A 3,226-nucleotide genomic window follows, 5' to 3' on the forward strand; every position below is an offset into this window, starting at 1 on the left:
ATAACTTGAACTATCTTAAGCAAAAAGCTTTGGGCTCTTCGAATCCAAGAAAGTTTTGGCAACTTTGCTTTAAGAAAAACATAAAAAAAAAAAAAAAAAGAAAGAAAGAAAAACATCAAGGCAGCAAGGCAGTTCTCTTATTAACAAGGAATAGAAATGCCTTTCCTCCCAACTTAGGACTCTGCCTCTCTCAACACATCAGGATCCTGTCATGATTCCTATTCTCAAGGTGGGAAATATGGCTGCTGGCAGTTCAGGACTTTTATGTTGGGGCCTTAGCCATGAGATTAAAACTAATCTCAATTTTTGGCTTTGGGTTATTGGAATTTTTTGACAGGAGACACAGTAACTCAGCCTAGCTTAGGCAGCCACTATTTTACATGGTTCATGCAGGAAAGTGCCTTAAAGACTTTTAAATTCTTGGCAGGAAATTTGGTAATGATTTCTGTAATTCAGTAGTAGGTTTGCAAATTATAAATAGTTTTGAAATTATGGTTAGAATTTTGTTTGGTGAAATATTTTGACAAAGGAAATACAAAATGAGAATGGTTTTGTTTTCTCTTATTTTCATGGTGTAGTAAACATTGCTATTGAGTTTGCTGTTTGAAAAGTGGATCTGCATGAATGGCTTAAAAGCTTGAAATGCATGCTCTGTATTTGTTAGAAAAGAATATTTTTGAACGGTGTAGATTTGGTTTATAACCCAGCAGCTTTTTATGACAATGGGCAGCCATGACTTGGCTGCATCAATCAGGCATCCAGATTCTATCTATAGTAGACAAAACATTCCTTACATATAAAACTGAAAGATAGAGGGAGGAAATAAAGAAGTCGGCCTTTTAATATTTTATTTTACTCCTATATAATATAATCAAGAAAATTCAGTTTTGTTTAAATTAAGCCAAGGAGTATGCCTTAATCATGATTCTCATTTTTACTGTTCATTCCATGATTCCCTTATCTTCAGCGAGTCCTTTCATGTAGCCATCATAGCATTAATTTATGGTCTAGTTTCTTTTTTATCTTTTTTCTTAAATTATTGAGCTCTCCTCCTAACCTGTCAGCTGCTTTAGGGCAGGGACTTTCTTATTTCTCTGTAAGTACTTAGAAGCTAAACATTGTGTTTAAATGTAAGTTGGTACTCCATAAATGTGTTTTATAAATTATTTTATAAATGTGTTTTATAAATATTTGAGTTATAAATAACTCAAAAGATGAAGAGAGTGGGGTACCTGGGTGGATCAGCTGGTTAAGTGTCTGCCTTTAGCACAGGTCATGATCCTGTTGTCTGCTTCTCCCTCTGCCCCTCCCAACCCGCTCATGCTGACTCTCTCTCAAATAAATAAATAAGATCTTAAAAAAAAAAAAAAGATGAAGAGAGCATAGAAATACCAGAATTTATTTTTTTTTATTTTAAATTAAAGAAATTTGAAATGCTCATGAACCTCATGAACCTGTGTGTGTCATACTTGCACAGGGGCCATGCTAATTTTCTCTGTATTATTCCTGTTTCAGTATGTGTGCTCCAGAAGCAAGCATGAAATACTAGAATTTAGAGTGGAATAGAAACTAGGTTATTAATTTTTGTATGCACAATAATTATATTTTACATAATTGTATTTCATATGAATTTTCCTTAGATCTTTACTGTTTTCTTTACTGTAGTTCTACCAGTTGTCCATATTCTAGACAAATTATAGATAATATAACTCATATTTTCTTTTTCTATTGAACTGAGACATTTGTTCCTCCTTGAGGTAGTTTTATTGAATTGGAAAACTAAACATGACTTGTTAATTAATAGATGGTACCTATGGGTATTATTTCATAGTAGAAGAAGAGTTTACTGAGATATAATATATAAATAATATAAAATTTGACTACAAATCAAATGAGTGAACAAGTTGAGGCATCTAAAATATTGTGGTGGTCTCACATACCCTGCAAAAACAAATGTCTTCAAGATTAATAGTCTGTGATTTTGAAATGTAGATCCATTTCTGAAGTGAAAATAGATCATCAAAATACACTTTATTTATTTCTAATAGTTTGAATGGGGTATCATTTGTATACAATGAACTGCTTATGGGTACAGTTTGGTAAGTTTTGACATGTGTATACAACTGTAAAACCATCTGTCATCCCCAAAGTTTGTTCATGCCTGTTAAGAATTCTTTCCTTCTGTCCTTCCTATGCCATCATCTTCCCAAGTACCCACTTACTTGCTTTTTGTCACTAGTGATTATGATTAGTTTTCATTTTACACAGTTTTATAGAAATAGAATCTTGCAGTATGTACACTCTTTTATTTGATCTGGCCTTTTTCACCCAGAATTATTATTTTGAGATTTATCCATGTTTCTTATGTATCACAAGTTCCTTTTTTCTTATTTCTGAGTTTCATTCCATTGTATGGATATACCACCATTGGTTTATCCATTTGCTTCTTTATGGATGTTGGGGCCATTGCCAGTTGTTATCCATTACAAATAAAGTTGCTATGAGCATTCACAGACAGTTATGGAAGCTAAGTGCCAGAAATCAGTTTTACTCAGCTAAAATCAAGGTGGTATCAGAAAGTCCTGTTCCTTGTCTTTTCCAGCATCTAGAGCTAAACTTCTTGAATTCTTTGGCTCACAGTCTTTCCCCACCTCCATCTTCAAAGCCAGTGGCATAACATCTCTCTCTGACTCTGCTTCCCTCATATGGCTGCCTTATCTTCTATGGTCAAGGCTTTCTCTGTCTTCCTCTTATAAAGAACATGTGATTGCATTTAGGGTCCACCCATATATTCCAGGGCAATCTCCTCATCTCAAAATCCTTAATTTGCCTCACATCTACAAAGTTCTTTTCTTTCTTTCTTTCTTTTTTCTTTTTTCTTTTTTCTTTTTTATGGCTAGAGATTAGGACATAAATTTTGGGAGTGCACAATTCACCTACCATATCATTTCTTATTTCTTCTTTCTTTGCAAATACTTTCTTCCAGTGTGGCTTGTCTATTATCCTAAAAGTGTCTTTTGAAGAACAGAAGTTTCTAATTTTGAGCCTAAGGTATTATTTTTTTCTTATATGGATCATGCTTTTGGTGTCCTGAGAAATCTTTAACAACCTAAAGTAGTTAAGGTCTTCTCTTCTTTTTTTTTCAAGAAGTTTTATGGTTTTAGAAATTTACATTCAAATCTATGATCCATTTTGAGTATTTTTCTTATATGGTACTAAATATGAA

The 3,226-nt window shown here is 33.1% G+C and overlaps 1 non-coding gene across 1 annotated transcript; it reads right to left on the minus strand.

The window, feature by feature from the left end:
* Window positions 1-1,430: 1,430 nt before the first annotated feature.
* Window positions 1,431-1,535, minus strand: LOC121480445. Its single transcript, XR_005984967.1, has one exon. It is a non-coding gene; the product is annotated as a U6 spliceosomal RNA (small nuclear RNA).
* Window positions 1,536-3,226: the final 1,691 nt, after the last annotated feature.

The sequence above is a fragment of the Vulpes lagopus genome, chromosome 21 (assembly GCF_018345385.1).
Source record: "Vulpes lagopus strain Blue_001 chromosome 21, ASM1834538v1, whole genome shotgun sequence".
In the NCBI taxonomy this organism is placed as follows: Eukaryota; Metazoa; Chordata; class Mammalia; order Carnivora; family Canidae; genus Vulpes; species Vulpes lagopus.